The sequence below is a fragment of the Oncorhynchus nerka genome, linkage group LG16 (assembly GCF_034236695.1).
Source record: "Oncorhynchus nerka isolate Pitt River linkage group LG16, Oner_Uvic_2.0, whole genome shotgun sequence".
NCBI lineage: Eukaryota > Metazoa > Chordata > Actinopteri > Salmoniformes > Salmonidae > Oncorhynchus > Oncorhynchus nerka.
This window is the reverse complement of record NC_088411.1, coordinates 20000037-20014515: the sequence shown is the minus strand read 5'-3', so window position 1 is coordinate 20014515 and position 14479 is coordinate 20000037. Positions and strand designations below refer to the sequence as shown.

At 40.6% G+C, this 14479-nt stretch overlaps 1 long non-coding RNA gene and 1 other non-coding gene across 2 annotated transcripts; both read right to left on the bottom strand.

The window, feature by feature from the left end:
- Positions 1–11878: 11878 nt before the first annotated feature.
- LOC135561257 (small nucleolar RNA ACA64) lies at positions 11879–12006 on the bottom strand. Its single transcript, XR_010459363.1, has one exon. It is a non-coding gene; the product is annotated as a small nucleolar RNA ACA64 (small nucleolar RNA).
- Positions 12007–12147: 141 nt separating this feature from the next.
- LOC135561227 (uncharacterized) lies at positions 12148–14371 on the bottom strand. Its single transcript, XR_010459329.1, has 4 exons — positions 14289–14371; positions 12966–13109; positions 12427–12554; positions 12148–12237 (listed from the first exon to the last, which is right to left on the bottom strand). It is a non-coding gene; the product is annotated as an uncharacterized LOC135561227 (long non-coding RNA).
- Positions 14372–14479: the final 108 nt, after the last annotated feature.

Here is a 14479-nt window from a genome sequence, read left to right as displayed (position 1 = left end):
CCTACCACTACAAACATCATTCCAATGGACAGGCAGACCGGGGCAGTGGCATGGGGGGTGTCTGTCACACCAGACGAGTGGAGGAGAATCAGCACCGCACCAGCGCCCAGCATCAGGGCTCCCATCACCATGACGATGATAGGTTTGTGTATGTAGGCCCAGCGAGGTGGTTCTGGAGTATTGGGGTCAAGTTCTGGACACGGGACTCTCCTCACAGAATCCTCTGTTCTTGGAAGCTCTTCTGATGATGCCATCCTCAATGATGATGTGATGACTGTTTTGTCACAATCAGGTGCTCGAGTGAAAAGCTGCCCTTACTAAACTGCAATTGTTCCTCAAAGTGAAATAGATTTATATTTTGGAGACCCAATTTGTGTTTCACTTCATGACCTCTTGGACAACGACAACTAACTTGCATTAACATGTATACTTTTTCTTCTGCCTCAACTGCAATATAAGATTTCTAATGCTTACCAACTACAACCTCCCTACTGATGACTGCTCCGTTGTTTCCTAAAAACCCACTCCCCTCACCCCATCTATTTCCACCCAGTTAACCACACCCACATCAAATAGGGAGGGGTAGGTCAATACTAGACAGACGTGGACCACCTGTAGACGTGTATTGTCAAAACTTGCTAACTCCGGCAGCTTTTACATTCATGTGAAAACAGTGAACAAATAAATTACTTTGCTTCAAATGGATATTACAGAAATTATACTTAGAAATCAATGTTAGACATTGCACTTAAAAGAGCACTATGATGAACAACCCAGTCTGTGATATTAGAAAGGCAAACATGGCCTGTAAGGATCAGGGAGCAGCTGCACAACCATGTTATGATCTCATCAACAATAGCCTTGTCAACTAATACCAACAGTCTATTGTATTTTGAGTGTTTACCATGGTAAAACATCACTCAAGGCTAACGCATCGGAGGTGAACCAGAACCACACATTACCTGTACAGACAGATATTGCCTAATTTAATGGGGTTATATTACATAAAAACCTTACATTTATTCATTACATAAAAATTAACAGTGAGCCCATTGCAGTGGTCTCCACAAGTAGGAGTTGCCAGCCAAATAGAAAAAAGCCTGTCTTCCCCGGTCTGACATTTTTGGCTAAAGGAGCTCTATTTTGGTGGCCTCCGGTACATTCTAATGCCTTATATTATATCATCAGAAATAAACAGTGAAATGATTGGGTACTTTATAAAGTTTACCTTCCAGATTGGTTGTGGTATTATGTAGAAAGACATGACTTTACAATTTAAATGAATGAATTCAGTGTATTGTTAGTTGTTTTGGATATCATCTAGGCCAAAGGTCACCAACCTTTTCTGAGTAAAAATCACTTAGAGTCTAAATGCAAGCAGAGCTCTACTGCTCAGATTTTTTAAAACATTACTTTATAAAATGTAAGCCTATGCAACATTAACTTATTAAAAACTGTTCTGTAGCAGAGGTTTGTAGTAGGCTATATGCCCAATACATTATCAATGCATATTGTCTATGCTTGAATTGCCCTGCCAATATTGTTCTTCTCAGACTATTTTGAAATTATATTTCAAAATTGTAGGTATATTACACTAGTAATAGAGCAATTGAAATTTGTAATATTACTTTTGAGGCACAGCTGAGTGAGCATAATAATTAGCTTATTTTTTTTATTTTACTGGACTGATTGCCTGCATCTGATGGTCAGTCTGAGGGGAGGGAGAAAGCAGCAGTGAGGCTGCCTCTCACCTGACTTACCGTCCCTCCGCTCTCCCTCCCACCACAGAGAAAAGGGGACACTGTCTTCCAGCTGAAGGGGAACTCAAGTAACACTGCATTATTTCTGTCTCACGCACCAATTCATGTTAATTCGATGGAACACTTTGCCTTCCCGGCAGTAGGGCTGTTGAATCAAGTGCAACTATCGCCAACAGCAGGAAACCAATACATAAAATAGGAAAGCCTGGCTTTATTTTTATTTTTTTGTAGAAATGTTTGGTGATCGACTAGGAAAGCCTCGGAGATCCTGATCGACTGATTGGTGACCATTGGTCTAGGCCTATATGATCAGGATTATTTACTAGGTAAGAACATTAAACCCATCTTCTCTTTGAGCTGGTCTTATTTACAACTGTAATACAAAATATGAATGGCCACAATGTGTTCTTCAAAATATGTATTGTATTAAAAAAATAATTAATAGCCCTTATCTTGAAACATAAATTAAGGTTGAATCAAAAAAAAAAAAATGGGTTAGTCTTAAATATTATATATTTCTAATTTTACATAGACTAAATTAATAATCATCATTAGTTAGGGCCCTATCAAACGTTTTGTTGCCTGATTCCGTTTCGTCTTCCCAATTTTCTGTTTTGTTTTTACAGGTCTTCGCTGGCAAAAGACCACAACAATGCTTAAACCACTTGAGGTCTGGGGAAAAAAAAAAATCTGAGAAATTAATTTGGGATGTAGTTACCTTCTAATTTAAACGCACACCTAGCAAGAGGCTGTTGAACAGTATTTTTGTAGCACACACGATGGTAGAGTTTGCCAAACAAATACCCACTGGATTGAAGAAAATAGTCATAACATAATTCTGCCAGATAACTACAAATTAGCCTAACATATAATTGAGAAGGCATTTCCATCTACCAGAAGACCGTTTTCATTAGCATAATCACTAACGGCTATCCAAAGTGGTAGACCCATGCACCACACACACACTGACGTTGCCGCTTCAGAAAGTTGCAGGAAAGACAAACTGATTCATTCTGTTCATGTCTTATTATAAAACAAATACATTTCAATGCGTTTAGTTGATTCCCTACTAAGGTGAATACATATGAATATTGTTGAATTCTGTTAATAATGACTGGATTCCGCGAGGGCCCTAATTATCATGAGTCTTACACAGCTCTCCATTACCTGTTGTTCCTGCAGTGATGATTTACCATCTTCATCAAATGTTTTCATAATTTATCTGCAGATAAGTGCTAAAAGCCTTGGCCTACCAATTGCTTACGCAAATTAGGGAGCCAAATGAACGTCTCTCACTGATGCTGATTCGGTAGGCTACACTGACTGACGAAACCAGTCACTGTCTGGCAAACTCCAACATCAAAGGTTAGGAAACCTCGGTTTACTGAATGGCAAAGGGATATATAGTGCCTTCAGAAAAGTAATTACAGGCTACCCCTTGACTTACTCAACATTGTTATTTTACAGCTGGAATTAAATGTGTTAAATTACATTCTAATCTACACACAATGCCCCATACAGTGAAAACATGTTTGCAAATGTATTGAAAATTAAATACTGAAATCTCATTTACATAAGCATTCACACCCTTTTGCTATGACACTCCAAATTGAGCCCAGATTCCTCCAATTTCCTTTGATCATCATTGAGATGTCACTACAACTTGGAGTCCACCTGTGTCCAATTCAATTGTTTGAACATGATTTAGAAAGAAACACCTGTCAATATAAAAAGGTCCCACCGTTGACAGTGCATGTCAGAGCAGAAACTGTACCATAAAGTTTAAGGAACTGTCCGTAGAGCCCGGAGAGAATTGTGATGAGGCATATAAACAATAATTGGGAGATGGAAAAACAAACTACCCAGACTGCCTACAGCTGGCTGTCCAACCAAACTGTGCAACCTGGCAAGGCCCTTGGTCAGGGAGGTGACCAATAACAGTTCCTTGGCTGAGATGAGAAAACCTACCAGAATGACAACCGTCTCTACAGCACTTCACAAATCTGGGCTTTATGGAAGTGGCCAGACTGAAACTACTCCTGAAAAAAAGGCACGACAGCACACCTGGAGTTCACAAAACTGCATGTGAAAGACTGATAAGGCAAAAGATAGTGATCTGATGAGACAAATTGAACTCTTTGGCTTGAATGAAAAGCACCATGTCTGGAAAAAACAAGGCACACCTCATCACCCTTCGAACACCACCCTACAGTGAAGCATGGTCGTGGTAGCAACATGTTATGGGGATGCTTTTCAGCACCAGGGAGTGGGAGATTGGTAAGGATAGAGGGAACAATGAATGGAGCCAAATATAGGCAAATCCTTGATGAGAACCTGCTTCAATGCAAACGACCTTGGACTTGGGCAAAGAATTACATTCCAACAGGACAACGACCCCAAACAGACTTCAGAACAAGAATGTGAAAGTCCTTGAGTGGTCCAGCCAAAGCCCAGGCTTAACATTGAAAATCTGTGGAAAGACTTGAAGATTAATGTTCACCGCCACTCGGGGCTCCCAAGTGGCACAGCGGTCTAAGAAGCTGCATCTCAGTGCAAGAGGTATCACTAGACCCTGGTTAAATTCCAGGCTGTAGCACAACCGGCCGTGATTGGGAGTCCCATAGGGCGGCGCACAATTGGCCCAGTGTCGTTCGGGGTAGGCCGTCATTTTAAATAAGAATTAGTTCTAAACAGACTTTCATAGTTAAATAAATTAATTCCCATCTAATTTAAGAGCTTGAGAAAATCTGCAGGGAAGAAAGGTAAAACGATGTGCAAAGCCAAGATAAAGCTGTAGTCGCCACCAAAGGTCCTTCTACAAAGTATTGACTCAGGGTGTGAATACTACTGTAAATGAGGTATTTCATTCAATACAGTCGCTGAATTTTCTACAAACATGTTTACACTCATTATGGGGTATTGCGTGTAGATGGCTGAGGAAAACAATCAATTTTGAATTCAGGCTGTAAGAACAAAATGTGGAATAAGTCGACAGGTACGAATACCTTCAAGGCACTGTAAGAGAGACTAGTCGGTTTGACATCTTTTATAAGAGCCTGCTCCTCTGGCTCAGAAGCCAGGACATGCATATTATTAGTAGATTTGGATAGAAAACACTGAAGTTTCTAAAACCGTTTGAATGATGTCTGATTATAACTTATTTGGCAGGCGAAACCGAGGGCAAACCATCCAGGATTTTATTTTTATTTTTAGGGGGGGTCATTCTTTTCAATGGGCTTTCATTGGGAATCCAGATTTCTAAGGCAGGGGCTTGCAGTTCCAATCGCTTCCACTGGATGTCAACAGTTTTTAGAAATTGGTTGAGGTTTTTCCTTTGTGTAATGAAGTACGGCCATCCAGAACGAGGGTAACTTGAAGTGTACTGTTAGATAGAGGCGCGTGACCAGAAATGCTCGCAACACTTTCTCTTCCTGTATTGAACCAGTGTTTTTCTGGATCAAACACGCCAAATAAATGGACATATTGGATATATATCGACGGAATTAATCGAGTAAAATGACCATTTGTGATGTTTATGGGACATATTGGAGAGCCAACAAAAGAAGCTCGTCAAAGGCATGAATTATATTTTTTATTTCTGCGTGTGTGTCGCGCCTGCAGGGTTGAAATATGCTTTTCTCTCTTTGTTTACTGGGGTGCTATCCTTAGATAACAGCATCGTTTGCGTTCGCCGTAAAGCATTTTTTAAATCTGACACGTTGGCTGGATTCACAACAAGAGTAGCTTTAATTTGGTATATTGAATGTGTGATTTCATCCAAGTTAAATTTTTATAGTAATTTATTTGAATCCAGCGCTCTGCATTTTCACTGGATGTTGGCTAGGTGGGACGCTACCGTCCTACATATCCCGGAGAGGTTAACACAGTGGCGTGCCGTGGGCCTGGGCCTTCAGTGAGGTCCTATACAGTCCCACCTGAATTAATCCACCTCTTATTACCATCATTATGATGCCATGGCTCTAGACACTATACATTTAGACAGAAACGCAGTATAACCAGGCGTTGAGTCACCTTGAAATTGACATTTTTATTCAGAGAATTGCAGGGGAAGAGTACAATACAGTACAGTTCAACTAATAGGCAAGAACATAGTCGAGTGCAACAGAGTTTAATTAATATTCTTCTTCTATCCATTTCTGGTCCACAAACTTTGAAGTGTAAGTCCCAAAAAAGTGTGTTCACTAAACAGCGCATTGTCGCACCCAAAGCAGTTTCACCGTGATGATAAAGACAACTATTCACTGAAAATAAAACAAATCATTTGCAACATAGGCTATTTGCCATTTTATTTGTTAATATATAGGCTATTAAATATTAACGAAATAAAATGCGAAACATACACACATTTAATAAAAAATAAAATGCATTACATGCCTACTCAGCAAAGACTGATTATTTGAACAAAATCCATCCTCCTTTCTTTCCTCAAGAAGACTTCAATGACTCTGTTGTTACAGTCCATCTGTGCGTTTTAGTTCCACCAATAAGTCATTTTCTATCGACATGGAGGCTAATGCTGAAAGCAGTCTGTCCAGTAGCATTTCTGGAATACGTTTTGATTCGCTTTAAGGCCGAGAATGACCGCTCGACAGAAGCCGTGGACACAGGGATAGTCATTGTCACACATGCCAATGTGTAAAGTTGCCGCATGTCCTCATTCAGATTTTTCTGCTTAAGGAAATCAAGGAGATTAGAGGGACTTTTCCCTTCAAAATCAGTCATAGCATACATTACAGTCAGTTGTTTTTAGCTTGGATAGGTCGAACAGTGTTCCGTGACTGTTAAGCTGGAGAAGGCTGTTTGCGGGATTTTTTTCCGGTAGGTCTGAAAGTGTTGGGGGTCCAGGAGAGAGAGAAACATTGATTTTTCGTGGTCCTGAAACCTGTTTCGTATCTGGCAAAGAATATTGTCCAGAATATTGCTGTGGAGTTGTTGGTAGTATGTGCGAGGGTCTCCTTGTGCTGGGCCTCTGCGTTCGCTGGGTGAACTTGAGATGCGCGCTGTGTCATCTTCGATTTGAATGAACCTGCGCCTCTCTCGCTCAATTGTAATAATAGGAATTCCCAGCAGTACAGTTTGCAGTGCTTCTCGGAGCCTGTGAGCCATTGATAGCGCTAGTAGTTGGAACTTTGAAAGTGGCGAACGAACCCCTTTCCCGCCTGTGACAGGGTTTGTAGCTTCGGCAGACCTCTACTTACAAGTTCGTCTTGAGAATGGCGTTATAATTATATCTTCGACCAAATCGATATCTTCTCCTTCCGCCATTGTGAGTTGAAAAAACATTTTAGTAGTACGCGAATTAATAAGTTTATTAAATTCAGTTTCCTAGTTCTGCATAGACCTGCCCATAGGACCTGCCTCTCAATATTGGTAATCCAATCAAAAGACGTGCACGCACTACGCCTGCTAGCTGGCGTACAATAGCCAACTCTAAAGCTGATTGGTTGACAAAATGTTCATTTCCATTCACTTTAAGCTACAAGCGCCCGCACTGTTGATTCTGAGGGCAGATTTTAGACCCCTGGCAACACATGGCTGAATATGATTGGATAAAAGATCTAACAAAGACCAGCCCTCCAAATCTCAACCTGGGGCTAGAAGCAGTGCAAACAAGAGGAAAGCTATGAAAGAGTGTAACTCTTACTCTGGGGAATAATTTAATACATATTTGTGGGAAAATATATTTTAAAAATATTATATTCTGATGATGTTTAGGCCAGCAGAGAAGGCCTTGCTGGCCCTGACGGCCCACCACTGGGTTAACACACTAAAGAAATGTATGTGCCAAAATTCTAAATCAGGCTGAGTGGATTGACTCATCGTTCCCACTAGCATTAGATGGAAAGTGAAAATTCCCAAGCATCCTCTCCCTCTGTGTAAAGAAATTTGACTGCAACCAACCACACAAATTGTACCGGATGGTGGGACAGTTTCCCAGTCATCGCTCGCTTTGTGAGCCTATCCTAGCAATAAATCGCTAGAAGATGAATATCCTTCATTCTAACGGGAGAGAACTCAAGGGACTAGCAATTTGAAACTTAAATGAAAAGGAGCCTAGTTAATATGAAGTGGAAAAAGTAGCCGGCTGAAAATGAGTAGCGCTAATGGAAAACAATGCCATTGTGGATAACAAATTAAAAACATGAAATATACTTTGTGGTAATATTTTAATTTACAATTTGGGCTTATACAAAATATTTTGAACAATACCCTTTTATGGGGCAGACAAAGATTTACAACACATTTGAGTTTGTCCTTGGATCAACTAACATTGACAGTTTATATACATTTAGAACCAGTCCTTTTTATATCAGTATAATGAAGTCAGAGTTCCATTTAGAGAAGGGGGGAGTAATACACAGGTAGCAATGAGAGAAAGGAGAGTTGTGTTCCACTGAGTTGACAAACAGACATTAAGATTTAGGTACTTCTCTTTTCATATTTTGTGAGGGTATTTTTGCAGCCTTCTTGGTCATTTTATATTTTATACCTTTCCTCCTGTTGGTTTTGGTACCTTCACAAGTCCCTTCTTGGTCGGCTTCTAAGGGGATCAGAGAGAAGAAAACAATTTGCACAGTACTAAGAGGAGTCTTTTTCTGTAGAGACAAAGAGGTCGGTCAATTAACTTCCACTAGGGGGGGAGGGGGGCAGTGTTCCCAGAGAGTGAACAGGGAAACACCATAAAAAAGGGACACCGCTCCCCTGCCTCATTGGAATAAGTTTCATATAGCATTGGATTTAAACCAAAATTCATAAGGAGAGTGAAACAAGTTCCAAACCAGTGCACAGTCCTTTGAAAAATGTTATTTGACAAAAATAGATAATTGCTAAACTAATATTAAAATGCATTTGGTTTGACACTAGCAAGGTACAGACCTCCACTTTAGCCTTTTTCCTTGGCATTACTATGGGAACCTCTTCCTCCCTGTCAGCACCAGAGTTTTTTTCTGTAGACTTCTGTTTCCGCGCATTTTTCTGAAATTTCATAAACAAGACAGGTATTGATGAGATCCAGCTCTCGCATGTTTATATACACAAAGTACCAGTCAAAAGTTTGGACCCCTACTCATTCGAGGGTTTTTCTTTATCTTTACTAGACATCAAATCGATAAAACATATGGGATCATGTAGTAACAAACACTTAAATCAAAAGACATTTTAGATTATTCTAAGTAGCCACCATTTGCCTTGACAGCCTTGCACACTCTTGGCACTCTCAACCAGCTTCACCTGGAATGCTTTTCCAACAGTCTTAGAGTTCCCATATTTACTGAGCACTTGTTGGCTGCTTTTTCTTCACTCCAACTCATTCCAAACCATCTCAATTGGGTTGAGGTCAGGTGATTGTGGAGGCCAGGTCATCTGATGCAGCACCATCACTCTCCTTCGTCAAATTGCCCTTACACAGCCTGGAGGTGTGTTGGGTAATTGTCTTGTTGAAAATACAAATTACCCACTCAGCCCAAACCAGATGGGATGGCGTATCGCTGCAGAATGCTGTGGTAGCCATGCTGGTTAAGTGTGCCTTGAATTCTAAATAAATCACACAGTATCACCAGCAAAGCACCCCACACCTCCTTGTCCATGCCTCCCGAGGGGAACGACGCGCGGAGATCCGTTCACCTACTCTGCATCAAAAAGACATGGTGGTTAGAACTAAAAATCTCCTATTTGGACTGACCAAAGGATTTCCATTGATCGTGTTTCTTGGACCAAGAAAGTCTCTTCTTATTGGTGCCCTTTAGTAGTGGTTTCTTTGCAGCAATTTGAACCGTTGATGTTGAGATGTATCTGTTACATGATGTATTTATTTGGGCAGCAAACTGAGGTGCAGTTAACTCTCATGAACTTATCCTATGCAGCAGAGGCAACTATGGGTCTTCCGTTCCAGTCCTCATGAGAGCCAGTTTCATCACAGCGACTGCACTTGAAGATACTTTCAAAGTTCATGAAATGTTCCATATTGACTGACCTTCATGTTTTAAAGTATTGACGGACTGTCGTTTCTCTTTGCTTATTTGAGCTGGTCTTGCCATAATATGGACTTGGGTCTTTTACCAAACAGGGCTACCTTCTGTATACCGCTCCTAACGTGTCACAACACAACTGATCGGCTCAAATGCATTAAGGAAAGAAATTCCACAACTTAACCTTTAAGAAGGCACAGCTGTTAATTGAAATGCATTCCAGGTGACTACCTCATGAAGCTGGTTGAGAGAATGTCAAGAATGTGCAAAGCTGTCAAGGCAAAGGGTGGCTACTTGGAAGAATCTCAAATATTTTGATTTGTTTAAAACCTGTTGAAAATAGGGGGCGCTATTTTCATTTTTGGAAAAAATAACGTTCCCAAAGTAAACAGGCTATTTTGTCAGGACAAGATGCTAGAATATGCATATAATTGACAGCTTAGGATAGAAAACACTAAAGTTTCCAAAACTGTAAAAATATTGTCTGTGAGTATAACACAACTGATATTGCAGGCGAAAGCCTGAGAAAAATCCAATCAGGAAGTGACTCATGTTTTGAAAGCTCTGCGTTCTGATGCGTCCCTATTGAGCAGTGAATGGGCTATCAACCAGATTCCCTTTTCTACGTATTCCCCAAGGTGTCTACAGCATTTTGACGTAGTTTCACGCCTTTATGTTGAAGAATGAGCGTAAACGACTACATTGCGTAAGTGTCCGGCTGAGGGCTCTCAGAGTAATGCTTGCGTAATAGACAGAGGTAGCTATTTTTCCTCCCGGTCTTACGGAAAATACAGCTGTCCCGGTTGATATATTATCGAATAGATATTTGAAAAACACCTTGAGGATTGATTAGAAACAACGTTTGCCATGTTTCTGTCGATATTACGGACCTAATTTGGAATATTTTTCGGCGTTGTCGTGACCGCAATTTCCGGTCGAATTCTCAGCCGAACGTGAAGAACTAACGGAGTTATTTCGGCTACAAAAATAATATTTTTGGGAAAAAAGGAACATTTGCTATCTAACTAGGAGTCTCGTAAGTGAAAACATCCGAAGCTCATCAAAGGTAAACGATTTAATTTGATTGCTTTTCTGATTTTCGTGACCAGGTTGCCTGCTGCTAGCTAGGCATAATGCTATGCTAGGCTATCGATAAACTTACACAAATGTTTGTCTTGCTTTGGCTGTAAAGCATAATTTCAAAATCTGAGATGACAGGGTGATTAACAAAAGGCTAAGCTGTGTTTCAATAGATTTCACTTGTGATTTCATGAATATGAATATTTTCTAGTAATATTATTTGACTGTGGCGCTATGCTATTCAGCGGCTGCTGACTAAAATGATCCCGCGACAGGGATGGGTAGCGTCAAGAAGTTAATTAACACTTGGTTACGACATGATTCCATGTGTGTTACTTCATAGTTTTGATGTCTTCACTATTGTTCTACAAAGTAGAAAATAGTAAAAAATAAAGAAACCCTTTAGGTTTATTTAACCTTGAGTAGGTGTGTCAAAACTTTTACTGGTAATGCATGCATGTAAATATGCATGTAAATAATAGAGGTCTGCAATTGACCTCAATAGTCCATATGTGGCACTAAGAGCTATGTTGATGTTCCCAGAGAGTGAACAGGGAGACAGCACTAAATGGAGACCGCTCCCCTGCCTCACTGGAATGGGTTTCATATAGCACTGGATTTAAACCAAAATTAATAGAGTGTAAAACAGGTTCGAACCAGTGCAAAGACGAGTCCTTTAATTTGACAAAAATAGATCATTGATCAAATAATATAATCTTCCAAAGCAATTTACAAGCATTTGTGTGTAGCAGTCCTACCTTGGCATCCATGGCTGCGCGGGTCTGTTTCTGTGTTTCATCTATAAGGGTCAGGTTACTCAGGTTAGAGGTGTAGATGGGCAGAGCCACTGATTGACTTTTCAAGTGGATGACCTTTATCAACGGTCCTTTCTGCAAAAGAGACAACACTTTATACTCAAAGAACACAATCACTCATACATTCAGGTCAAAACTTTCTGTGAAGAATACATTTTCAATGTTACGGCCATTTCTACCCTGTGTATCGTATCACTCAGATTAACAAGTGGCCGCAAAGGCCTTTCTTTGTCAGGATTGTAGGCACATGGGTTTAATCACACTGCTATACAGAGCAGGCAATAAGCTTAACGTACCACAGTACTATAGGCCCTGTAATCTCACCCCAGACAATAGAGATATCAAAGGTGATTTTCAGACTGGGCCCACACATTTCTTTAGCATTAATAAACATTGAGTATACCTGACCATTTAACGTATAATAAAAGTGTAAATATCTGTGTTGACGGGGTACAATTGATTGGGGAGATCAGGAAGACATCCTGGCAGTAAACTCACCTAACCCGTAGTTTTGTCACGATGGTGCTGACAGCTGAATCAATATTCTCTGCTATTTCATCTGCAGCCATCCCAGAGTGGGCCACATAAGCCATGCTAAAACAAACAATAACATTTTACAGGAGGCAATGTGTATATACATGAATGTACATTAATTGCCCTTGTGTGTCAGTTGCAGAGACAGGCCCCAATAGAGAGGGAGATCTGTCAGGATATATTTTGAGTCACTATGGCACCATCATTGCCCATGTCCAACACGGACAGGGTTTGCTGAGGCGCACTTACTGACTAAGTCAGAGAGCAGGCCTCACCAGTAGCAGCCTTTCTTAGAAATGGAGGTTGTTGTTCCCTGGATGGTTCTCTGGATGTCCAAGGCCAGCTTTTTGCTCTGCAGGTTCAATGACAAAGGCTCCCTAAGCAGGGGAGATTAGATTAGAACTCTGTAAGGGCTAGCTTAAAGGCACATTTAAATTTACAGGTGAAGTCGGAAGTTTACATTCACTTAGGTTGGAGTCATTAAAACTCATTTTTCAACCACTCCACAAATGTCTTGTGAACAAACTATAGTTTTGACAAGTCGGTTAGGACATCTAGCATGACAAGTAATTTTTCCAACAATTGTTTACAGACAGATTATTTCACTTATAATTCATTGTATCACAATTCCAGTGGGTCAGAAGTTCACATACACTAAGTTGACTGTGCCTTTCAACAGCTTGGAAAATTCCAGAAAATGATGTCATGGCTTTAGAAGCTTCTGATAGGCTAAGTAACATCATTTGAGTCAATTGGAAGTGTACCTGTGGATGTATTTCAAGGCCTACCTTCAAAATCAGTGCCTCTTTGCTTGACATCATGGGAAAATCAAAAAGAAATCGGCCAAGACCTCAGAAAAACAATTGTAGACCTCCACAAATCTGGTTCATCCTTGGGAGCAATTTCCAAACACCTGAAGGTACCACGTTCATCTGTACAAACAATAGTAAGCAAGCATAAACACCATGGGACCACGCAGCCGTCATACCGCTCAGGAAGGAGACCCGTTCTGTCTCCAAGAGATGAACGTACTTTGGTGCAAATCAACCCCAAACAGCAGCAAAGGATCTTTTGAAGATGTTGGAGGAAACAGGTACAAAAGTACATATATCCACAGTAAAACTAATTCTATATCGACAACAGGAAAGGCCGCTCAGCAAGGAAGAAGCCACTGCTCCAAAACCGCCATAAAAAAGCCAGACTACGGTTTGCAACTGCACATGGGGACAAAGATCGTACTTTTTGGAGAGATGTCCTCTGATCTGATCAAACAAAAATAGAACTGTTCACAAAATATATGGCACCGTGAGGGAGGAAAATTATGTGGATATATTGAAGCAACGTCTCAAGTTAAAGCTTGGTCGCAAATGAGTCTTCCAAATGGACAATGACCCCAAGCATACTTCCAAAGTTGTGGCAAAATAGCTTAAGGACTCAAAGTCAAGGTATTGGAGTGGCAATCAGAAGGCCCAGACCCCAATCCTATAGAAAAAGTATGTGTGAGCAAGGAGGCCTACAAACCTGACTCAGTTACAGCAGCTCTGTCAGGAGGAATGGGCCAAAATTCACCCAACTTATTGTGGGAAGCTTGTGGAAGGCTACCCGAAACATTTGACCCAAGTTAAACAATTGAAAGGCAATGGTACCAAATACTAATTGAGTATGTAAACTTCTGAACCACTGGGACTGTGATGAAACAAATAAACCACTATCATTCTGACATTTCACATTCTTCAAATAAAGTGGTGACCTAAGGCAGGGAATTTTTACTAGGATTAAATGTCAGGAATTGTGAAAAACTGAGTTTAAATGTATTTGGCTATGGTGTATGTAAACTTCCGACTTCAACTGTATAAGAGGACATGTATTTCAAAACCAGGGAACAGCACTAGGGGCTATGTTGATGTTCCCAGAGAGTGAACAGGGAGACAGCACAAAAAGGATACCACTCCCCTGCCTCACTGGAATGAGTTTCATATAGCAATGGAGTCAAACCAAAATTCATACTGAGAGTGAACCAGGTTCCGAACCAGTGCAAAAATGAGTCTTTAAATAGATTTCATTTGACTAAAGTAGGTAAGGTGATCAACCAACAATTTTTACAAGCTTACTTCTTTCTCTCGTAGAAGTGCTTGCCGATGTGCGAGGACAGTAGGCGGCGAATGCGGTCGTCTGAAAGAAACATGTCAAAGTTCCCCAGCAGCCGTCGTTTGGCTTCAAAGGGCTTGTACTCAGTCCTCAGTGTCTTGTAAGGGATCACCTAAAGAAAGACAAAGGGATATGCCTGGATGAGTTGTGTCTC